Here is a 25,459-nt window from a genome sequence, read left to right as displayed (position 1 = left end):
GCTGTAGGACTTAGAACTCAAGCACAAATTAGAGGCAGCTTTGGTCAGACCCCATTGATTTGCTTGGGAAATGCCTAACAATATGCCAGCAGGATATTGGATAGTGTTTTTAAAAAGATTAGACGAATTCAATGGCTACTAGCCATGAAGGCAATGCTCTATCTCCACTGTCAGAGGCACTATGCTTCTGAATACCACTTGCTGGAAACTGTAAGAGAGGAGAGTGCCGTTGAGCTCAGGTCCTGCTTGTAGACTTCCCAAAGGAGAACAGGAAGCTAGACTAGATGGGCCACTGGTCTGATCCAGCAGCACTCTTATGATGATGATGCCCACAAAGGTTTTCTAGGCACTCTGCAAAGATTTATAAAACAACCACACCGTCTCTGACTTACAAATTGGCACACATCATACAAAAGGAAAATTAGATGGGAAGAGGAAAACAAGGCATTCATTATTCCAGAAATTATATAAATGAAGAAAGACCAGGTTGAACGATCGCTGACATGGTTTGGGGAGATGAGAAGCCTCTCAGTGGAGCCAAAGGTGAGGGGTTTTCTGTCTCGCTTCCCTCCTGTTGGTGCAGCAAGGAGGAACAGCTGAAAAAAGGAAAACAGTTATGAAAGAGGGGGAGACAAATGATACGCATTTCCTAAATAAATTTCTCAACTAACTAGTCAGTTAATTTCATCTGCAGTGTGGCTCTTAAAACATTTATTTATTTATTTGCTGCATTTCAAATTTACCCCTTTCAAGGAAGCCCATTGAGGAAGCAGAAGCAGACCTCTGAACTCCCTTAGTGATGGGAAGACTGGCACCCTGAGAATATATTTGCTGAGATTGCAGACAACACCATGTGTCAGTTGTTTCATAAGTCATGGGGGCATGAAAGAAAATAAGCTTGGAGGAAGATGGAGAAATCATAGCAATTTAGTTGCTAAGATGTCCAGATTGAACCTAAATTGTTTTACTGGTATAAAGGGTGTGAGTGGACTGTTTAAAAGCCATTTTGCTAGATAGGTGGCATTTTGCTATTGTACATTTTGTACTCTTTATATTGCTTCAAGAGTACAAAAGAGAAAACTAAACTGTTCTGGCTTACGTTTGCTACAGTCCTTGAACAAAAGGAGGAGAGTGTTAGCACGAAGATGCAAAAGAGAGGATAGACTTTTCACTTAACAGCCGTTGAACAAAGAGGTACTGCAGATTTGGCTTGTCTGCTAAGCCATTGAATTTGAAGAAAAATTGAAGAAACCTGCACTGGTCAAAATTGTTGTTGTTGTTGATGATGATGATTAAAATAATCAGCATCAGAATCTAAAGAATAGATATTTTGCTAGCTAGCCTTTAACGATATCCCACAACCTGTCATCTGAGCCCAGTCACCTCACCATTTATTAGTAGGGCCAGGCTGGCATTACAGTAATTTAAACATTGTTTATCCTTTAACAATTAATCTTGCAGGGTTGGCTCCTATGTGCTCTATTATCTGAGGCTGGAACAGGAGCCCCCCTCTCTCTCATGAGCAATATTTTTCTTCCTATCTTAGAGTTGTGATAAAGAAAAGAATGGGATACCTAAAAGCAAACTGTCCCAAGAACTCCCAATGATGGGTTTGTGCTACCTCTAATTCTTACTGCACATCCTCACAAAAGTCTTGAAAGATAGGGAAATACCGTACTCCTATCAGCATTTTGCAGGTGCAGATCAGCAGCACCCAGGTACCAATTGCCTGAATAACTTGGCTAAAATTTATGCAGGAAGTCTGCAGCAGAGCACTGGATTTAAGACAGATTCTCTCAGATTTCAGGTGGATGACCTTGCCTTTGTGTGAACCGCTGCCATCTCCTCCAGAAGAGAGAGAAGAAGTAACAAACTAACCCTGTTTCCATCTCCAAGTAACTGATAACTCACTTTGGGTTTCAATTCACAGGCAAACTTCTTATTATCTGACCCTGCCAGGAAGCATCACTGGTAAGTGGATGAGCTGTTTGAGATTCTTCTACTCCTAACAGCAATAGCATCAAATCTTTAACAAGATTTACCACCATACAGTATGATGAATACGTTTTAAAAGGTCACGAAAACACAGGCAGTTTTATTGCTTTGCCTTATTGCTTCTTATCTCGTCTGTTCCTTTATCTCCATATGGTGACCTTTCATAACATTTCTTTAATGATTTTTTAAATGCACAAACACACAACACAGACGTTAAGGATCCCACAAGACACAAAACCTATTTAGTTTTGCAATGCCATGTGGTCCAGCGAGTAGCATGTCAAACATACACCTGGAAGGCCTCTTTAGCCTTACTAAACTTACCAAGTCACTTGAGAACTCACTGCCTCTGGTCTCAGTTCTGCATCTGTAAAATGGAAACAAGAGGCCTGGTGAGGAAAAGTGAGGAACATATTGGAAATATATGGCATAAGAATATAAGCAGAGTCCTGCTGGTTTAGGCCACAAGCACAAAATGGTCCAGCACTCTGGTATCACAGTGGCCCACCAGATGGGAAGCTCCTAGACAGCATCTTAAAAAGCAGAGACACCACCTTGCCGACAAAGGTCCGTATAATTAAAGCTAGGGTTTTCCCAGTAGTGATGTATGGAAGTGAGAGCTGGACCATCAAGAAGGCTGATCACCGAAGAATTGATGCTTTTGAATTATAGTGCTGGACGAGACTCTTGAGAGTCCCATGGACTGCAAGAAGATCAAACCTATCCATTCTTAAGGAAACCAGCCCTGAGTGCTCACTGGAAGGACAGATCATGAAGCTGAGGCTCCAATACTTTGGTCACCTCATGAGAAGAGAAGACTCCCTGGAAAAGACCCTGATGTTGGGAAAGATGGAGGGCAGAAGGAGAAGGGGACGACAGAGGACGAGATGGTTGGATAGTGTTCTCGAGGCTACCAGCATGAGTTTGACCAAACTGCGGGAGGCAGTGGAAGACAGGAGTGCCTGGCGTGCTCTGGTCCATGGGGTCACAAAGAGTTGGACACAACTAAATGACTAAACAACAACAACAACAACGGGTAAGTTGGAACAGGACTGTGGCCCAAGGTGTTAAAACAAAGATAGTAGTGGGGGGTAAATTGGTTTCCCCAGCAGTTCTGTCTCCCAAGTTAGAGTGAAAGGTAGAGAGACTGTAACACTGGTGTACCACATTTAGGAGTAAAGAGGCAAATCAGGGGCTAGAGTCAATTATTGAATCTGCTTAATGATGGGATGGATCTCAGCATAGATGCAAGAAAGTCCTTTGTGTACTAGCAGTAGGCAGTAGGCAGCCCAATCCAGTTTTAGTTTTGCTGGTTTTTATTTTCTGCTCTGCCCCCCCCCCACATTTGTTCCTGATTTTATCTGCTGTTGTTTTGCTGCAGCAACAGTTTCTCTGATTGTATTTTCATTATGGTATTTCTATTTCAAATTTGTTATTTTATATTGTGAGCTGTTCAAAGAACCTTTTGTTATGGAGCAGCCCCTAAATAACAAACATACAGTACATGACTTACTCATGATTTTGTTTCATCCTGTACTTTTTGAGGAGCTATGCAAGGGGCAATTGGTACAATAAGGTTCATTGAAGTTGAGATTATCTCACATCTCATGGTGAGAAGCTATGAAGTTATGAACTGAGCCTTTCCCCCACACATGTAACCCCTTTACAAATTTTGGGGTTTAAGGGACATAAGTCTTCAGAAGAGCCTTCCTATGGCCATGTTTCCCTCTGCAAAAATGCCAAGGCTATCTATTTCTGATGAAGACAGAGAAGAGGTTGTGTGCACAGCCAGAAGCTCATATGACTATCTGAACCAGGACGTCATGTATCAGTTTGAAATAGCATAAGACAATATATCCTGTTGAGCAGCCTATACTGTTTTTCATTCCTTCAAGCAAGGAGTGGCAAAGCTCTCCCATGAAAAATAAAAACCTGACACTTTTCAAACAGCCATAAGAGGTATAAATGGATGAGGTTGGGAAGTTGTATTTCACTGCCTTTATTGAAAAACTGGCCCAGTTCTCAAAGTTCTTGATTTGCCTTCTAAATCTCCACTGCAAAAGGAAAGGAAATCTTGAAAGGAAATCTAATGAATGGGCACAATGAGTATTTCTGGGTGAGATCAACATTCTCTTTTGAGAATAAACTATACATTAAAAATTCAAGTATTTGTATCGGCAAAGAGGGTTCCTGCTCTAAATGAAAGTTGCTACTGCATTGATGCACAGATGCAAATAGAAGCATTTCAAGATGCGAAAGAATAATACAGTACAATATTGATAGAATAACAAATTGCCGTATTTTTCCATGTATAAGACGATGCTTTTTGCTAAAAAAAAAGTCAACAATTGGGTGTCGTCTTATACACAGATAAGTGTATGCAGAGGGGGGGACATTAATGGCAGCAGCAAGCAGGAGACTGGCAGCTGTGATTGGGCAGGTGATTGGTGGCTGCGGCAAGGCCTGCTAGTGATTGGCTGTGGCTGTGGCAATTGGGCAGGCGATTGGCGGCTGCGGCAAGTGGGCGGGTGGGCTGTTGGTGGCAGCGAGCAGGCAGATAATTGGCAGTTGTGACGAGGTGTGCGATTGACAGTAGCTGTGGCAAGCTATTGGCAGTAGCAGGCAGGCGGGTGAGTGATTGGCGGAAGTGACCTCCACCCAAAAGCTAAACAACTTAATTTCTTAATTTCGGATTTTAAAAAATAGGGATTGTCTTATACATGAGGGCTTCTTATACATGGAAAAATACGGTAAACCTTTGATATGCATAAGGCCATAGCAACCTTAACTCTACTATATAAAGACCCCTTTTTGGCTTCAACCAGGCCCACAGTGCTATTCTTTCCTGCAGAACCTCTATTTTTTTGTGAGGCTTCAATCCAAGTCTTCTTTCACAGAAGCTGGGCTGCAACCATTCCAACTGCTTTGCTCCCTGACCAGTTGGAATGTGAGGGACATTCTGTGCCATCGCACCAGCTCTGCCAGCTAGTGCCAGAAGCTTCACTGTCACCGTGCTGTAGCTATCTTGACAAATATGTTCTCTGTGAGTGCTGATGAGGATGCCAATTGAGATTTAAAGGAAAGTCAGATGTTTTCTTCTTAAAAACAAAACAAAAAAGCTTTTATCAAGGAAGAAGTGATTGCTAGCAATTGGAGCCAGGATTTGATATTTTTATGATTTTGATATCCTGTCAATTCTTTAGTCATTCATAATTTATTCAAGAGGGGATTGCTGCTGAATTTCCAGGGGGTGGGGGAAGGGGGAGAGAAGTCACAAAATTTCTGAGCCTGGCCAGGCTGAACCTACCATAAAATTTTGCATGGGGAAGGAGTTTCCCAAATTTTGTGGTGCATCTGTTGAGGTCATTAAAGTTTTTTTGTTTTTGCTTTTAGGGAGGAAAACCTCACTGCTCTGCCTTAACAAAAAGCAATAGCAACAGAGCCTTTCTGGTGTATAACCCAGCTAGATGGGCAGGGTATAAATATATTATTATTATTATTATTATTATTATTATTATTATTATTATTATTATTATTATTATTATTATTAATTTCAGAACTCCAAGGGCAGTGTCCAAGGCCCCTCCTTGTAAATGTGATTGGAGACCTGTCAAGGGTTCTGGGTATGCCTATAAAGCCGTGGAGGACATGAACATCCACCAGATAAAGAGATTGGTGTGAAGCTGCAAAGCTTTTTCTTTTTTTACTGTACAGGAAAGAATATATACCAATCAATCACGTCTTAATTATTTTATGGTAAGAAAGGTACAGTCCCTGCTCCACCTAACTCATAAGAGACTATGGAGGAAAGTGAATGTCTTCTGTGTCCCTCAGAAGGCTTGAAGTTGATCATATGAACCATTATTTTATAGGACACAGTTTTGGTTTTAGGGACAGAAATTATTGATTTCACATGATCTGTAACATTTGGATATAGTTTGTCTGCTAGAGGCTGTGACAGATTGGCTTTTCTTTACTACCACAATCTTACCTAATCCCACCAACTCTGTGTTGGAGGCCACAATGCTTCTGAATACCAGTTGCTGGAAGCCACAGGTAGGGAGAGTGCTTTTAGCTCATGCAATGCACCTTGGTTTCCCACAGGCATTGGGGTGGCCACTGGGAGAACAGCTTGCTGGACCAGATGGGCCACTGGCCTGATCCAGCAAGCTAATCTTATGTTCTCTAGACGCAAAACCAGGCTTTCAAATCCCACCAAGTTCCACTCCGTGTGAAATAGTTATCCTTTAGCTGGGTTGGGCCATAGACGTGAGATGGACAGGCAAACCAGATTCATTTGAAAGATGAGTTACATATATTAATATTTATATAGAAGTTATTTACAACACAGAAATTGGTCCTTCCAGCCACAGCCTGTCATCCAGTCACAAGCTACTTTCGGGCAGACCAACAGTCCTGTGGCCTATCATTAAAGGAGAATGAGTGGTGACAGGAAGTTCACTCCTAGATCTATCAGTGCCTGGCCTTTGGTCCCCTTTTTTATTCCTCTGCCAAGTATTTAAAAATAGCAGAGGACTTCTAATGACATAACTGTAAACCCTTCAGGCAATAGGTATTTTCTTCTACATAACAAGAATATCAGTTCTGCTGTTGCTTGGCAAGCTGCCAACTGAAGGCTATCAGACCCATTGTGGTTTTTACCTTACATAGTAGACAAACTATCGATTTTTCTTCCTCAAATTTGAACTATATTTTTGACATACCAAATGATATTTTTGTGTTTATCTTGTATTTTTTTATGCCGTGAGCTGCCCTGAGATCTGCAAACAAACGGCAGAATACAAATTTAATAAATAAATAAGAATGAAAAATAAATTATATCACAGCAAGACATTCACAATTAGACGCTTTTCTAATGCTCCATAAAACTTTTAGTCTCAGGGTGCACTGATTTTCCAGAGATGTCTAAGCAGTTATGGGTTCTTGTAATGTTACATACCTGTACTTGCACTCTTTGAAAGCCCATTTAAAATGGATAAAAGGGTGCATCTTTGCAACGCTGAATGCATCAGAAATGAACACGAGATGCAAACTCCTCAAAACTCCTGGGAATTTCTTGGTGTTTCAAAACGTCTGATATTCACACTTGTCTAAAGCTGTGCCTCTTATTTCCCAGTTCTGATTTCCAGGTAGTAACACCAATTTGGCATCTCTAGTTCATTTTTTGTCCCAACTGAATGCTGTTTTTTAATCCTTCCAGATTAGTCACATGAGCAACCCCCTCCAGAGATCATACAGGGAATAGGATGATATTACCATGCTATGTGGCTAATACCACCAATGGATTTGGTTACCAAATGATGCCACTGATAGGATGGCAAGTATTTTGAGGACAATTGACGATGACAGTGAATGTGGGCACCGAAAGCGAATAAACAAACATTTTTTGAAGGGAGTGCTGAACGATGCCTCAAAGAGACTGGTATTTTTCTTTCTTCAGTATTGCAACATGGTTAGCAATACAAAGCAGCTTCATGTCAGCTCTGCGTTTGACACTGAGAATGTTGAAAAGATGTATGCCTGTGGCATTTTGCAATCCCTCGCTTGCACGTTTTCAAATGTAAAAAGGGTTGTACAATACTGGAAGCATCTCTTCTTCATTACACAACTTCACCTAAACCAGTACTTTTAGAACGGCTTCCTCTATAATTGGGCTACTTGGTTAATGTAAATTAATACCAATACTGTATTCTAGGATGTAATATGCAACCAATGAATTGTGTGTCTGAAGAAGTGTGCATGCACACGAAAGCTCATACCAAGAACTAACTTAGTTGGTCTTTAAGGTGCTACTGGAAGGAATTTTTTTATTTTGACTATGGCAGACCAACATGGCTACCTATCTGTAAATGAATTGTACAGTCACTCCAAATGAAGCCAAGTGTAGTTTGTTAAGGGTGCTTGGAACTATAGCTTTGTGAAAGGTAAACTACAGTTCCCAAGATTATTTGTGGGTTATGTATGCTTTTAAGCGTATGGTGTGTTCACCGCCTAAGTACTCTGGAGTAAGCTACTTAGGGGCTGCAGCATCATAATGCAATCTTAAAATGTGTTAAAGACTTGTTTGTAACATGGCAATGTCAGAAGCCATATTGTACTATGTAATAGGAAAATACACAGGAATCTGTGTTTATGCGTTAAGAGTGCCAGCATTCTGTGCTTGGGAATATGCTGCAACAGACAGATAGCTATTCCCTTAACAAATGTAATAACATTGTCTAAGGTTCTGTATTCTTGTTCCACAGAATCATTTTTCAATCTAGCCTCAAAATATTTTGCCAACAATTTAAAAAAGTCTTACTATGCAATTCAGGCACCATTTTCTGCCTCTTTGCACTGTCCTTCATGGCACTGCCTGGAGCAAGTTGTTTGACATGTTGCAGGCCCAGGCCTGAACCTCGGCTGTTGCTTAGCCTGAGTCGTTCCCTCCAGATTTTTTAGACTACAATTTGCATCAGCCCCAGGCAGCACAGACGTTGGTAAGGGATTATGGGAGTTGTATCACCTTATTGTATTATTATAAATAATAGTAAAAATCATTTATTATGAAAATAATAAAAAATTAAAGCCCTAAACGGCCTCAGTCCAATATACCTGAAGGAGCATCTCCACCCCCATCGTTCTGCCTGGACAATGAGGTCTAGTGCTGAGAGCCTTCTGGTGGTTCCCTCGCTGCAAGAAGCGAAGTTACAGATAGGGTCTCAGCCTGCGTACCAGATGGAGCTGGTAAACAGCTGTCCTGGACACAGAATTGACCTGCACCTCCATGGACAGCTGCGAGTCCAAAATGACTCCCAGGCTGCGCACCTGGTCCTTCAGGGGCACAGTTGCCCCATTCAGGACCAGGGAGTCCTCCACACCTGCCTGCCTCTTATCCCCCCAGAACTGTACTTCTGTCTTGTCAGGATTCAACCTCAATCTGTTAGCCGCCATCCATCCTCCAATCGCCTTCAGACACTCACACAGGACCTTCACCGCCTTCACTGGTTCTGATTTGAAAGAGAGGTAGAGCTGGGTATCATCCGCATACTGATGAATGGAACAGAGGGCTGGAGCCAAATGCCATCTGTATATTGACACTTCACTCTAAATCTCCAAATTGTAGTGCACAACACCCAGAGAGCACCATGCTGGCTATCCCTAGCCTAAATTGATTTATTTGACAAGATCTGCATTCTGGTTCGTCCACAAAATATAAAGTATAAATAAGGTAATCATGTGCAAATGTCATCCAGACATCTCTGGAAGGGAGTGAGTTGAAGTAGTGATGTTTGAGGTGTACTTAATCCCTTCCCTTCCTATTGTTTTTCTACTCCGGATCACCCCAACCCCAGCATGGTACTTCAGACAGACGCCACTTTGCTGTGAACAAATCCATTGTTTCAAATTTAACATAAAGCAAAATACCTGCTCTAAGTCTTCATCTCCCCATAGCCAGGTTTTGGACTGCCTCATTATGAATGTTTCCTATTTCAAATGCTTATTTTTAAAGAATCCTTTCTCTTTCTGCTGCTAAAAATGATAAATCTTGTTCTCTTTGCAAAGAAGCAATTCAACTTACACTGCAGTGACAATGCAGATGAAAAATAATCTGTGCTGGAAGTAAGGAATGTGCATTGCTTCAGCCATGTTTCTATGTTCTGACTTTAGATTAGGGGTTTGAAAAAATGATCAGAATAGCTGAACATTTATGAATTCAGCTTGGGTGTTTGTTTTCATGCTTTCTTAGGCTTTCAGAGAAATCTTTGACAAGCTCTTTATGTCGAAAGAAATTTAAAGCCCCTTTGAAATTCCCTGAGCTGCTAAAAGATCTCATCAAAAGATACTGGTGTTGTAGCAAGAGTGGTTTGAAGCATTACACCTTAAAGTTTTTCCAGAGATCTCAGCTTCACTTTTACTTTTATTATCAGGCAGAACTCTGGCTTGTCTACCTTTGGGCTAGGCAATTTTGGCGAAACTGGCCATTCTGCTTGAAAAGTCTTTCTCTCTCCCCTAATTCAGAAAAGGTGTTCCTTCCCATCTACACCTCTCTGCTGTTAATTGCAGGGCATTCACGTTGCATTTCAGGAAAGAACTAGAACAGAAATAAAATATAAAAGAATATCCTTGAGGGAGAGAAACAAAATCTACCAGAGCACTCTTTGTCTGCTTCCCCCTTTGACAGAGGCAAATATGTGAATAATCAATGACACATGGCAAATGTGTGAGCCACCCTTTACTTATTTGTGCTCTGCTCCAGTTCTACCCTTCCTAATCATCAAAGCTTCCAAGCCAGTCACTTGATTTTGTGCAATTGGCTGAATTGGTTGCTTTTAAATCTGCTATTGTGATCACCTTTCTATTTGTGGGTGGAATTACCCTCATAGCTGGGGAGAAAAGAAATCTCTCAATTTATTTAGCAATTTCACCCTGCCACCACGGCCCAGCAAACAACTTCCACCTGATGCAGGACTCAGAGTGTAAACCAGAATGCGGCAGCTAGACTGGTGACTGGGAGCGGCTGCCAAGACCATATAACACCGGTCCTGAAAGACCTACATTGGCTCCCAGTACGTTTCCGAGCACAATTCAAAGTGTTGGTGCTGACCTTTAAAGCCCTAAGTGGCCTCGGCCCAGTATACCTGAAGGAGCGTCTCCACCCCCATCGTTCAGCCCAGACACTGAGGTCCAGCACCGAGGGCCTTCTGGCAGTTCCCTCGCTGCAAGAATGAGGCTACAGGGAACCAGGCAGAGGGCCTTCTCGGTGGTGGCACCCGCCCTGTGGAACGTCCTCCCATCAGATGTCAGGGAAATAAACAACTACCAGACTTTTAGAAGACATCTGAAGGCAGCCCTGTTTAGGGAAGTTTTTAATGTTTGATGTGTTATCGCTTATTATTATTATTATTAATTCTGTTGGGAGCTGCCTAGAGTGGGCAGGGTATAAATAAATCATCATCGTCATCCTCTTTCTCGGTGTGTGTCAGTAATGGTTTGTGTAATGCAGTGGAGCCACTCTTCTAAAACCTGCAGCTTTCTAGAACAGGGCTGGGACAGGGCAAGGTGGTGATCAGGTTGGGCTAAATGGACACTTGGTAGGAGTGCCTTATTGGGTCTGCTGGTGTGTCCACAAGATCATGACTTCATCAGCTATTCTGCCCCACTCCAACCCCTTCTACTAAACTGTAGTGATGCTGCTGTCAGAAGGGCGGCTCCACCCTACCCCACCATATAAGGTGCTCTGGTGTATGTGTAGAGCTAAAAGGGTAGGTAAAGGACCCCCTGGACAGTTAAGTCCAATCAAAGGCAACTATGGAGTGCGGCACTCATCTTGCTTTTCAGGCCAAGGAAGCCGGCCGTGACAGAAGCCAGAGTGCACGGAAACACTGTTTACTTTCCCGCCACAGCGATACCTATTTATCTACTTGCACTGGTGTGCTTTTGACCTGCTAGGTTGGCAGGAGCTGGGATAGAGCAACAGGAGCTCACCCCGTCATGGGGATTTGAACTGCTGACCTTCTGATCAGCAAGCCGAAGAGGCTCAGTGGTTTAGACCACAGCACCACCCGCTCCCTCCCAGTGTTTGTGTATGAGAGAAAGATATGGATGAGATGTATTATGGCCCTTTTCTTGCCAGTTTCGGTATCTAAACTTCTTTCTCTGTCTGTTTGTGAATGAGAGGGAGTGAATTGCTACAATAAGCAGAGCCTGGTGGATGGTTTTCTGGGTCAGAGCACTTTTGGGAAGTTCCATTTTCAACAGTGCAAAGATAGAGGGTTTTCATGTTCTTTCTTCAGGTGAACATCAAGAAGTATGCAGATGAAACCTTCAATTTTCCAGAAAGTTGTCAAAGAATGTTACTCTAATTTGACAGGCAGAAGTACAAAGGCTGACAGCAGCTTTGAAGATGTCTCTGGAAAGTGATGAAAGCTCTCTGCATTGTTTTATCAACACACTGAGACAATTCAAGGGCAGCATAAACTAGCATGATCCCCTCATATTGTTATCTCGGTCAGGAGATCACTCCTTAAACTCATAATGTTACTTAAAAAAATCTTATACTACTAATTGTAGTAAAAGGTGTGGGCAATTGGATAAAATAATAATAATTTTAAAAATAAAAGGATATAATGGCTAGTTAAAGAAACGTTTTTCAACATTTGCTCCTCTTGAATCATTCTTGTACTCAGAAAAGAAAAAAGTAGCTTGCTTTATGTAAAGAAAACGGAACCATAAAACACTGTTCAGAAATGTGTGTTTGCATTGCAGTTGAGGGCAAACAGATCAGGTTTTCAAGATTGGTTAGAATTTCCCCAGATCATGTGATTGAGTGGACGGGGTCTTTCTTCCTGGGAATATGGTGGGGTGGATCCTATTTCTCCCAGAAGTTGCTTGTTACACAGTATGGTTTCCTCATTTTATTTAATTTCACTGTTACAATTCCCTGGAATGGTTTAACTATCAATACCTCTTCTCAGGGAACTCTGGGAACCACAGCTTTGTGAGTAGAATAGGGGGTCTCCTAACAGCACCCTTAACCAACTACAGTTCCCAGGATCCTTTGGGGAAAACCGTGACTGTTAAGTAGTTTGATACTGCTTTGAATGTGCAGCGCAGATGAGTCCACAGTCTGGAAGTCTTGCCCAGCCTCACTTTCTCCTGTGCCTCAAGGTGGCAGAAGAAGTTGCTGCCCCTTCTCCTGGTGGCCTCTCTCTTCCTGAGTTCTTTTGTTCAGTCTTTATCCCAGCATTTTTGGGGAGAAGCGCAAGACTGAAGTCCTGTTTGCTTCACCAGCTGGGGGAAGGTTGAGGGACAAGAAGAGGAATGGCGTGGGACGGCTCTCCTGGTGCTGCCTGTCACTTGTTTTATTCTTTGAATGATAGGAGTGAGAGAACAAATCCCAGAACATCCAACTCTCATTAAAATATATAATGGAAGGACTGGATGCAATAAAAAACTCCAAGAAAGCAAAAGACAGGGTATGAAAAGAGCAGAGCACTGCGCAATCAGGGACTCTTTTTATATCACAAATGAAATCATTAATAGGTGAATTGCACCCATTTATTCAATTGCCCCTATCAGTACATGAATTCAGAAGGGCAGTTTGTTGGTTTTAAAATGAAGTTGCGGCCGTTTTACTGCATTGTTTCCCTGTGAGACAGGGCAGTAAAAGATCACACAGCTCATGCGGGTGGGTACCCTGTCCACTGTAAACAGTTTATACAAACTAAACCATAAACTTCCCTAACCTGCTTTCATTTGCATCAGCATCCAGCAAGGTTGGAATCCTGCCTACCAACTGGGAGTACGTCCCGCTGAACACTGAATTCCCAGCACTGAGCTGCATTGCTGCAAGGGAAAGGGCTGGGCTTTGAGGCTTCACTTTCATGTAGGTTCCTAACATACAGTATTTTTATCTTCCAGAGTGCTGCTATGGGATCCTGTCATAGAATGGGTCATTGTGACAGGGGAGAGGAGCTAACCCCTTTCCTGCGCAGAAGAGTCCCCACTGCAGTTGCTCTCAGCGGCTGCTACCAGCCTTCAAGGAAAACCTCCATTTCTAATAGAAATTCTGAGAGGCAGGACTTCCCTCTGACAATCCACTCAGTGGGGAAGAGTTTAGTTCACTTGTTTATGTCACAAAGACATGTCTCAAAAGGGAACCGTAAATTATTTGTTGTTGTTGGCATCCATCTGTCTCAAGAGACAATGGAGGTGAAGTCAAAACGCTGCATTAGCAGCACCAAAGAGACCTCTCTGGGACACAAGCCTGGGCAGTGTGTGTGGAGGTCCTGGGCTGCCCAGATGACAAGACCCCCCTCTTGGCCTTGCTGATGTGCTTCAAGGGAAAGCAGAGCAATATGTGTTTGGCACCAGCTTGACTGCAGGAGTTGGCGGAAGGAGGCATACAAGATGGAGTCCCTAAGACAGATGGACGGGCTGTAAATAAAATGAAATTAAAATTAAGCATTCATCTCCCTTCACTGCTGATGTCTTTCAGGACCTTTGCCTTTGCTCTGAGGGGAATCATGGATCTCTCATATAATGTGAGAATATAAGAAGAGCCCCACTGAATCTGACCAATGGTCTAGTTAGATCAGCATATTGTTCTCACAGTGTGCGGCCTATGGAAAGCCTGCAAACGGGACCAGAGTGCAACAGCATTCTCTGTACTTGTGAATCCCAGCAACTGGATTCAGAGGCAAACTGCCTTCAAAACTGGAAGCAGAACATAACCATCAAGCCTAGTAGACATTGAGAGCCTTATTCTCCATGAATTTGCCTAATCTTCTTTTAAAGCCATCCAAGCTGGTGGCCATTGCTACATCTTGGTGTGGTAGCAAATTCTATGGCTCTCACTGAAATCAATGGGATGAGTTAAAAGTGCTCAAACTGTCATGATTGCCCTGAAACTGGATTTTTATTTTCACAGATAACCTTAATCTCTGTGATTCCCTTTTCTATAGGGAACATCTATTCATAATAGTGTGTGATGAGAGTTTAACAATTGGCAGCGGAGGAAAAAATAATAATTCAGATTAATATCTGAAAAGGGAGGATTCTTTTGCAATCTCATTAAATTACGAAGCCTTGTGAGGATTGCCTAGTGATATGTCTGACAAGACTTTCAAGGTCACTGGTGTCAACTTGGAGAACTCAGTAAACTGGAAAGGTACCCAGGAGGAAAATTAAATGAAGAAGCTTATATCTGAACTGAAAGGTAATGTAGGTAAGGTAAGTCTACCTTTTCTGCTTGTAAGAAGGAGAGCTATCCCCATCTGACATACCAGCTTCAAATAGCATCAACTGTGTCACTATTGCATTCAGTTCCTCTTGAGTGAAGCTGGAGATGACAGGCCTCCTGCTTCTTTTCAGCTATCAGACAGGCTGGCTGCATAAATATCTGCTTGGGGAGATCACACCAGATGGAAAGCACAGACTTGACTTATTGAGGGGGGAAATCCTTCTGAACTGAATAAAGGAGAACATTAAGTTAATGCTCCTGTAGTATAGTGAGCTCATACTTGTTTTGTAACCTTACTTACTTAATTTGCCAAAAAACCAATGCCCACCTCTAAAGCAAAAGTATAGCTAAATGCCAAGTTATCAGTGTTGCTCAATAACAACTGGGGGAGGGGCATTTTTCCTTGCATTCCTCAGCTTAGGACACACAATATTAATTCAATATAAAGTAATTAAAGGACAAATATTACAATTTAAGCATTTTCAAATAAGGTGCGGACTTGAGACAAGTCAGGTACAATGCTTCCTCTTATCTATATGGTGCCAATGCAAGAGCACCAAAGGCTGAGTCCTGAGTGAGTGGGTGTGGAGCTGTTTTCCCCTTTCCGCACAACAGTTCCCACACAGCAAGACAGTTTGGATCTGATTTAGGGGGCCAAATCATGAACAGAATCCTGCTTTCTATTTATACATATGTTTGCTCTAGAAACCAGTTCAAGAATTCATGACTTATTTATTATTACATACACAATGCTGCTCCAGGAAAGCTACAAATAATAACAGACCCTCCAAGAACATACATTTGGCATCTTGCAACAAAATATCACAACGAAGTAAAATATTCACAATATAGTTGCCAACTTTTCTGGCAAAATCTGTGCAATACAGAGGACTTCCGGGTTGGCGCCATCGCCGAATGGCGGACTCCCTCCGAGCTCCGGAGGGAGTCTGCTCGGCAGGGGCTGGGTCCTACCGCGCCGGCGACGCGGGGACCCTCAAAAACCACGGGCACGGAGCCCGTGGACATGGGGACTCGGCTGGTACCGTTAGCGCCCTCCCGACTCGTGAAGGAGCCTTTTTAAAGGCTACGGATCGGGTGCCGGGGAGCGGCGTGGTGCTGTGAGTCTATCGCTTCCCCTGCCGAGCGCAGCCGCATGCCATTCGTCGGAGAGCGCTGGCTTCTTCCATTGAAAATTCGGACATTTAACAACAACCCGTGAGTAATTGGGTAACCGGGTATAAAAGGAGAAAAAAATGAATTTTTTTCGGATTCGGCACGAGCGGGGGGGATCTAAAAAGGAAGTCAGTCCCCTACCTGATTGTAAACATGCTAAAACAAGGACTGAGAAACCAAGATCGATTCAGAAGTTTATTGCTGACAAAAAATATCAATTCCACGATGGGATATTACAAGAATTGTGCTGGAGGAGAAAAGTCGAGGGTGAGAGGGAAAAGTCAACCCCCCCTGGGAACCGGGGCGATTCGGAGAACCTGGCGGAGAGAGATGGAGAGTTTGACAGCTGTCAAAGTAGCTGTCAAATCTTGAGAATACAAAGAGGACTTTGTTACAAGTATTTTGCTGGTTAATTTTGTTACAATTGGACATAAATATGGATACAAAATGTCGGGGGGAAAAAGAAACAACAACTTGACTTTTGGATTAGAGGACACAAAGTTACTGCAACCCCCCTAGAGGAGCTTTGGGACATTACAAGTGGCGTATGTGGAAAACTACTCTGGGATGTGTACTGGTCTTAGCTCCTGGGAAAGTAGCAAAACTGAAATATTGTTTTGTCTACAGAGGTGACAACACAATAGAATCTTTCTATTGAAGTAAGGTAGGAACTGGACGTAAGTTTTTGTTCCTGAATAACAAACCTCTGTAGAGATACTAGATTTCAGAATAAGAATGGTTTTGCAGCTGAACAAGACAGAAACCTGAGAAAGTAAGAAACAAAAGAGCAAAGGACCAACTATGCCACGGAAAGAATAATGGGAGGAGCAACAATGACCAAGGGAAATTAAAGGCCTCTATTAGACTGGATTTTTGAAGTTAAACATTATCAAAACAAGCAAATTCAAAGAAAACCGGCAAGATGGATTGAGGAAAATTTGGTTGTGGACTTGAGACCTCCAGGCCGACAACATACAGACTGATGGACATGGGGAATCCAAACCGGGGAAGGGAGGGGGAATTCTAGAATCCAAAGGCTATGTAACCAACTTTTGGAATCTTCTTCTATCTTCTATCTTTTATCTTTCTATATAACTTTGGTATTTTGATTTAACATGTTTTGGAAAAAAAAGGGGAATTCGTGGAAGGAAACGGGGCAGATCTTGGGGGGAAAATCTTTGTTCTATTTTGTTAAAGATGAGGAGTGATGTTAAGATTGTAATTTAAATTGGCTAATAGGTATAACATATTAGGTTTAAATTGGGAATGAGAACTTGTGGAACCAACGTAGGGAAAGGGGAATACAGTCGGGAGGGGAAGGAGGGAGTCCCAGAAAGAAGGTTATGAAAATAAGGGTTTAAAATTGGTTTTTCTTTTTCTTTCTTTTCTTTATCTTTTCTATTTTTTCTATTCTGTTATTATTGGAAATTTTAATAAATATGATTATAAAAAAAAAAATCTGTGCAATACAAAAATCTTAGCATATGCCAAGAGATGGACCAGGAACTTGCTGATCACGTCTACGCTGAGACATAGAACAGAGAGATCAGTGGTGCTCATGATCTCAACCATCTATGAGAGAAATGCAGAGAGCAATATCACTTTCTAATTTCTGCATTCCTTGCTGGTCAGTGGAATAAATCTTCTTCAGATCCTTGAGAAAATCAGTTGCTTCCCAAAGTCTCTCCAGCTTGCCACCTAATCTTCTCATGACAATATGCTTAACATAATGTGCAGTGCACCTGAAACATTTGCAACTGAAAGTAGAGTGAAACAGAGTAGTGTCTTTAAACTTCCCCCCATGCTCTTACATGGTGATGCTGCAGTTATGTTGCTTAGAAAACTGTGGCACATCTTCATGAGGGAACTTCTGTGGTCAGATAATGGCATGATCATTACCGTTTAACAGAGCATTCTATAAAACCATATTGACTGTATTTTGGAAGATGTTCCATGGTTTCCTTTGTGTTTAGCATTGAGAAAACTATAGCAATGGGAGAAAGCATCCCAACAACATATAATAAATGCAGAATATACCTCCTTTGAGATAGGCGATGCAATTGCTACCATGAAATAACTGTGACTGGAATTCCAAGGAGGATGTAAGAGGAAGTGGTGAAGTATTCTCCACTTTTGACAGACTTATGAAGCAAGCCTGAAATTTATCCTGGACAAAGATGATATTCCATGCCTGGATCCTGTCACAGTATTCTATGATATTACCCTGTGATCTGGGACATGTCCAGAATAGAAACTGAAAAGCATCTGTTTCCACCGCTTTCTCATCCTTGGTGTTTCATGGCAAGAAAAGCTCACCAAAGTGAATGTTCTTGCCCAGGCCAGTCCTCCAAGCTGTTCTCAAACAGAAAGTCGCACTGACTTGGGCATGTGCTCAGAGGGCAAGATGTGTATGTGTGCACATTCCAAATGGCATGCTTTCTTGTGAGAAAAAAAAGTGCTAAGAAACCGAGTCCCAGAGCTTAGCCAAAACATTAGAATACAATTAAAATGTTTATAAACATGACTTAATAGACTTTGACATCACAAGTGGGAAACTCTGGCAAGTAGGAGGAACATCTTCCATCACAGATTCTGGGACAGCACACAAAACTATTATGAGAATTGGCTCCTTGAACTCCAGAGCAAGCCTGAAAGAGTAAGAAACAGACGATCGGTCATAATCTTTTCACTGAAGACCACAGGTCATTCCTGAGGTAAATCCCACCAATCTAGAATTTACCTTTTGATCCAACAGAGGAGATGTACTCCAAATTATTCAAAGTAATTGAAAAGGATGCTTCATGCCCACCCTGGGAATGGACAATTTACATAAAGATAGCAGCAAAATACATAAATAGTAATACTTGTACTCTTCATTTCCACATTACAGAATGAAACAAAATAATATGGCAAATCCAGATGAATTGGGAACAAAACTTCATTATGCATATATCAGTTTCTTTATTTACAAATGCAGGTTAAAATAATTTTATGGGAGAACATGATTAATGTTGCACTACTATGCCTACATACTTGGGAATAAACTCTACTGAGCACAGTGGGGCTTAATTCCTCTCAGACTTCTCTTTTAATTTTTTGTTTTGTAACTGCAGAAGAAATACAAACGCTAAATGCGACCTCTCCCTGCTAGAAACACAATTGCTCTTCACAGTTCTCCAAACTCTCTTGCATCTTTCTTTTTCATCTGTGATCAGAAACCACGTTACTTTTTATTCTCCTTTCTTGAAAGATCTTCTTTTGCCATAGGATGCAAGCTAAAATGTCTGTGTTTATTTGCCCATCGATTTCAGTAGCATTTATTCAGATTTTTATTTACATATTTCCCCCTCACCATTCCCACCTTGAAAAGGTGCCCACAACAACTCACAACATAATAAAAAATAATATAATATAATATAATATAATATAATATAATATAATATAATATAATATAATATAAAAAACAGTAAGAGCTCACCACCTCTGACATGGTCATCTTGTCTCTTCTGCTTTTTAACCTGTAGCAAAACTAATCCTACGGTTATGCAGGAGGGCATGCTCCACTCCCAAACTCGCCATATTGACCAGGGAAAGAGGGCACTGCAGAAAAGAATAAATGTAGAATTCACAAGGGCTTGGGAAATACAAAGGATTCAGTTCGACTGGAACATGTACTGTCAGGACTTTCCTTCAGACACACCATGCCCTGCCCTTTTTGAAGATGGTTGTGTTGGGCTGCATTGTGCTATAACAGAGTTTACCAGGTGGTATTATTATTGCAGACCCTGAAAGCCACAGGTTCACATATTATTTAACCACACACCCCTCCATTTCCCATTTCTCAGAGTATATATATATTTGTGGCTTTTGGACTTTCATGCATCAAAGACAGAATCTTAAGCAACTACTGTGAAATGCTTATTGAAAATGAATTTCAAATTTGTTCAGGCAAGGAGAAGGAATATGCTTTGAGGAAATTTGGGACATAGACAAACATCCCTGAAGACTAAATACTCATAGTCTGAGGGTTGTAAATCACACAAGAGACTCAAATTATTATAGAATCATAGAATCATAGAATCATAGAGTTGGAAGAGACCACAAGGGCCATCGAGTCCAACCCCCTGCCAAGCAGGAAACACCATCAGAGCACTCCTGACATATGGTTGTCAAGCCTCTGCTTAAAGACCTCCAAAGTAGGAGACTCCACCACACTCCTTGGCAGCAAATTCCATTGTCGAACAGCTCTTACTGTCAGGAAGTTCTTCCTAATGTTTAGGTGGAATCTTCTTTCTTGTAGTTTGGATCCATTGCTCCGTGTCCGCTTCTCTGGAGCAGCAGAAAACAACCTTTCTCCCTCCTCTATGTGACATCCTTTTATATATTTGAACATGGCTATCATATCACCCCTTAACCTCCTCTTCTCCAGGCTAAACATGCCCAGCTCCCTTAGCCGTTCCTCATAAGGCATCGTTTCCAGGCCTTTGACCATTTTGGTTGCCCTCCTCTGGACACGTTCCAGTTTGTCAGTGTCCTTCTTGAATTGTGGTGCCCAGAACTGGACACAGTACTCCAGGTGTGGTCTGACCAGAGCAGAATACAGTGGCACTATTACTTCCCTTGATCTAGATGCTATACTCCTATTGATGCAGCCCAGAATTGCATTGGCTTTTTTAGCTGCCGCGTCACACTGTTGGCTCATGTCAAGTTTGTGGTCAACCAAGACTCCTAGATCCTTTTCACATGTACTGCTCTCAAGCCAGGTGTCACCCATCTTGTATTTGTGCCTCTCATTTTTTTTGCCCAAGTGCAATACTTTACATTTCTCCCTGTTAAAATTCATTTTGTTTGTTTTTGCCCAGTTCTCTAATCTGTCAAGGTCGTTTTGAAGTGTGATCCTGTCCTCTGGGGTGTTAGCCACCCCTCCCAGTTTGGTGTCATCTGCAAATTTGATCAGGATGCCCTTGAGTCCATCATCCAAGTCGTTGATAAAGATGTTAAATAAGACCGGGCCCAAGACAGAACCCTGTGGCACCCCACTAGTCACTCTTCTCCAGGATGAAGAGGAACCATTGATGAGCACCCTTTGGGTTCGGTCAGTCAGCCAGTTACAAATCCACTGAGTGGTAGCAGAGTCAAGACCGCATTTTACCAGCTTCTTTACAAGAATATCATGGGGCACCTTGTCAAATGCCTTACTGAAATCAAGGTAGGCTATATCCACTGAGTTCCCTTCATCTACCAGGCTTGTAATTCTGTCAAAAAATGAGATCAGGTTAGTCTGACATGACTTATTTTTCAGAAATCCATGCTGACTATTGGTGATCACAGCATTCCTTTCTAGGTGCTCACAGACTGTTTGCTTAATGATCTGCTCCAGAATCTTCCCTGCTATTGATGTCAGACTGACTGGGCGGTAATTATTTGGGTCCTCTCTTTTCCCCTTTTTGAAAATAGGGACAACATTTGCCCTCCTCCAGTCTGCCGGGACTTCGCCTGTTCTCCAGGATTTCTCGAAGATGACTGCCAGTGGTTCTGAGATCACATCTGCCAGTTCTTTTAATACTCTTGGATGCAGTTCATCTGGCCCTGGAGACTTGAATACATCTAAACTAGCCAAATATTCTTGTACTGTCTCCTTAGTTATTCTGGGCTGTGTTTCCTTTGCAGAATCATTTGCTCCAAATTCTTCAGGTCGGGCATTGTTTTCTTTATCGGAGAAGACTGAGGCAAAGAAGGCATTGAGGAGTTCAGCCCTTTCTGTGTCCCCTGTTTGCATTTCACCATCTTCTCCTCTGAGTGACCCCACTGTTTCTTTGTTCTTCCTTTTGCTACGAACATACCCATAAAAGCCTTTTTTGTTGCTTTTAACCTCTCTAGCAAGCCTGAGTTCATTCTGTGCTTTAGCTTTTTTGACTTTGTGTCTACACGTGCTGGCTATTTGTTTGAATTCCTCTTTGGTGGTTTCCCCCCTTTTCCATTTTTTGTACACATCCTTTTTTAATCTTAATTCAGTTAAAAGTTCTTTAGATAGCCACCCTGGCTTCTTTAGGCACCTTCCATGTTTCCGTCTCATTGGTATTGCCTGACGTTGTGCTTTTACTATCTCCCTCTTAACAAACTCCCAGCCATCATGAACTCCCTTTCCTTTTAGTATTGCTGTCCATGGGATCTCACCCAGCACTTCCCTAAGTTTTATGAAGTCGGCTTTCTTAAAGTCAAGAAATTGAGTCCTAGTATGCTTGGCTGCTCCTTTCCGCTGTATAGTAAACTTCAGAAGAGCATGATCACTCGCGCCTAATGATCCTTCCACTTCTACCCCACTAACCAGGTCATCAACATTGGTTAGGACCAGATCTAAAATGGCTGTTCCTCTTGTTGCTTCTCCCACTTTCTGGACAATGAAGTTGTCTGCAAGGCCAGTGAGGAATCTGTTTGACCTTATGCTCTTGGCTGAGTTTGACGTCCAACAAATATCCGGGTAATTGAAGTCCCCCATTACTACTATCTCCCTTCCTTTTGCATGCTTGGCCATCTGTTCCAGGAAGGCATCATCTATGTCCTCCGTTTGGCTTGGGGATCTATAGTAAACTCCCACAATGAGGTCTCTGTTATTCTTCTCTCCCTTAATTTTGACCCAAATGCTCTCACTTTGGCTTTGAGGTTCTAAATCTTGGATCTCTTCACAGGTATACACATCCCTGACATATAACGCCACTCCTCCTCCTTTCTTGTCTGGTCTGTTTCTCTGAAATAGATTGTATCCCCCCATTATTACATTCCAATCGTGGGACTTATCCCACCAGGTTTCAGTGATGCCTATTATGTCATATTTAGTTTGCTGTACCAAGAGCTCAAGCTCATCTTGTTTATTTCCCATGCTTTGCGCATTAGTGTACAGACATTGAAGTCCATTAATCATTCCCCCGTGTCTCTTATTTAAGGATTTTTTCCTCCCACCACTAGGTCCGCGTGCTGTTTGCTCCATTTGGTCTATGACATTTGGATGATCATCTTCATTAATTGATAGACTCCTACCTTCAGGAGCACTGTCTCCCTCCCCCACATTAGTCAGTTTAAAGCCCTCCTGATGAGGTTTCTGAGATTTTTGGCAAAAACATTCCTCCCAACCGTTGTGAGGTGCAGCCCATCACTTGCCAGAAGTCCATCTTCAAGAAACTGCAGTCCGTGATCTAAGAATCCAAACCGTTCCTGTTTACACCATTTGCGAAGCCAGCTGTTCACTTCCACTATTTTCCCCTCTCTCCCTGGGCCACGTCGTTCAACTGGGAGGACAGACGAGATGACAATTTGTGCATTTAGTTGCTTCAATTTCCTGCCGAGAGCCTCGTAGTCTCTTTTGATCTTCTGGAGGCTATTGCTTGCAGTGTCATTGGTTCCCACATGAACCAAGAGGAAGGGGTATTTGTCAGTGGGTTTTATGATTCCTTGCAGTCGTTCAGTTACATCTTGGATCTTAGCCCCGGGGAGACAGCACACTTCCCGAGACATCTTGTCAGGCCCACAGATCACTGCTTCTGTTCCCCTCAGTAGGGAATCCCCTATCACCACTACACGCCTCCTCTTGGGTTTGGTCGGGGTTCTTCCATGAGCTGTCCGTTCCAAGGTCGCCTGCACATTCCCTGAGGACTGACTTTGCTGCTCGTCTTCATATACCTGATCGACTGTAATGAGGGAGAGATCCTCAAATGGAGTCTGCTCTTCGTCTTCCATGCTAGGGGAGAGGACCTCAAAGCGATTGTGTATTTCTAAACAATCAGAGTGAACCCTGGGCCTCCTACTTCTTTGAGTCACGTTTCTCCATATATGTGGCTCCTGTGCTGATGAACTAGCCTCCTTCTCAGGGGAGTCCCCTGTCTCCTCCTTGGTGGGGACGGTGTGCTCTGTTGCTTCCAAGAAGAGCTCCAGCTCTCTAATTCTTTGGAGCGTAGCTACACGTTCCTCCAGTTGCTGGACTTTGTCTTTTAAAAGGGCAATCAACATGCAATTGCTGCAGGTGAAGCTGCCTGCAACCTTTGGCAAGATGGCAAACATTGCGCAGGAATCGCAGGCGACTGCAGCTGTTCCCTCCCCTTCCAGCTTGAGATCGTGTTGTTGGGGGTGGCTACAGAGGTCCTCCATCATAAAAAGCTTGAAGACAGGACAAATAACTTCGCCCACAAAAAAAAAACCTAGGTCTCCCCCAACAAACGTTTGAGACTAGCTCCCCTAAATCTAAAAGATGGATATAACTGCGCGCGCCACTAGGCGCGCGCCGCTGCCCTACAAACTCTGATAAGCTCCTCCCACAGCTAATCCCCTGCCTCAACAGAAACCCTGCCCCCTCTGACCTTTACACAGGGAAAAGAGCTAATCAGCCACAAGAAACACACACACACAAGAAAACCCTTTTTGCTCCTTCTTCAACTGCTGCCCTACAAACTCTGATAAGCTCCTCCCACAGCTAATCCCCTGCCTCAACAGAAACCCTGCCCCCTCTGACCTTTACACAGGGAAAAGAGCTAATCAGCCACAAGAAACACACACACACAAGAAAACCCTTTTTGCTCCTTCTTCAACTGCTGCCCTACAAACTCTGAGAAGCTCCTCCCACAGCTAATCCCCTGCCTCAACAGAAACCCTGCCCCCTCTGACCTTTACACAGGGAAAAGAGCTAATCAGCCACAAGAAACACACACACACCAGAAAACCCTTTTTGCTCCTTCTTCAACTGCTGCCCTACAAACTCTGATAAGCTCCTCCCACAGCTAATCCCCTGCCTCAACAGAAACCCTGCCCCCTCTGACCTTTACACAGGGAAAACAGCTAATCAGCCACAAGAAACACACACACACCAGAAAACCCTTTTTGCTCCTTCTTCAACTGCTGCCCTACAAACTCTGATAAGCTCCTCCCACAGCTAATCCCCTGCCTCAACAGAAACCCTGCCCCCTCTGACCTTTACACAGGGAAAACAGCTAATCAGCCACAAGAAACACACACACACAAGAAAACCCTTTTTGCTCCTTCTTCAACTGCTGCCCTACAAACTCTGATAAGCTCCTCCCACAGCTAATCCCCTGCCTCAACAGAAACCCTGCCCCCTCTGACCTTTACACAGGGAAAAGAGCTAATCAGCCACAAGAAACACACACACACCAGAAAACCCTTTTTGCTCCTTCTTCAACTGCTGCCCTACAAACTCTATTCATAGAAGTTCTTCAGCAAATACTTTTGTGGATAATTGATTAATAGGGAAAGTGCTGGAATGTCATTCATTAATGGGGAAAAAAACTTACTTGAAATGATTTATTTACCCAGGTCTATTCAGGATTATACAGCAGCATAGTCTATAATGTGATAATTGTAAATGCACTTGGCCTAGAGAGACTGGCTGTATGCAGCACAAACAATTCAAGTGGTATTTGTTGTTGCCTTATCAGGTGCTGGAGTCAGGACCGGGTGAGCAACAAAACACCCGGCGTCAGGGAAGTTAACTCTTTATGCAAAGAAATCAAAACAGTGCAGGCCTAGTGATCCCAGCAA

The sequence above is a fragment of the Podarcis bocagei genome, assembly GCF_964188305.1.
Source record: "Podarcis bocagei genome assembly, chromosome: 3".
Taxonomy (NCBI): domain Eukaryota; kingdom Metazoa; phylum Chordata; class Lepidosauria; order Squamata; family Lacertidae; genus Podarcis; species Podarcis bocagei.
This window is presented reverse-complemented; position numbering follows the sequence as displayed.